This window comes from Macaca fascicularis, chromosome 7, assembly GCF_037993035.2.
Source record: "Macaca fascicularis isolate 582-1 chromosome 7, T2T-MFA8v1.1".
In the NCBI taxonomy this organism is placed as follows: Eukaryota; Metazoa; Chordata; class Mammalia; order Primates; family Cercopithecidae; genus Macaca; species Macaca fascicularis.
In genome coordinates, this window is record NC_088381.1 from 95,413,549 (window position 1) to 95,414,165 (window position 617).

The following is a 617-nucleotide window of genomic DNA, read 5'->3' on the forward strand; positions in this document are numbered from 1 at the left end:
TACAGTGGAATTTAGAGATGGATCATACTCAGTCTCAGGGAATTAGTTCACCGAACTAATTAATTACAGAAATGCAAATTAATAAGAAAAAAGCAAAATATTCAATCTCTTGGTTATTGTTATCTGTAACAGCTAACTGAAAGTAAAATAGTGCCGGGTTTGGCCTTAAGGATGGGCCAAGCTTAGATGTGGGTCTGTCTCAGGTCAGGCCACCAGCCTGAAAGCTACACACAAAATGAAAAATTAAGCCAGGGCAATAAAACTTACCTCTTAGACCTGTGGTTACCAAGAAGTTAGTCAATGCAGGAGAATGGCAAGACCAAGCAACTATTAAAAAGAGTGTATAACGTAAAGGAATTGTTCCATTTTGTAGATTGGTATCATCAGTTTCCTGAGAAATCTTTGCTATAGTGAATTGTACAAATAACTACTTTAAGGACAGAATCTTTAACTTAAATGCTACAGAATGAAAGGGCTTGTTTAAGTTTACGCAAGGCCCATAGCTTACTATTAAACATTTGCTGATGAGTACATGTAAAACAAATGCACAGGAGGTTATTCCTGAGAAAACAACCTGCCCAGTGACCAGATAAATGCCACTGTAAGGTCTGTTTACC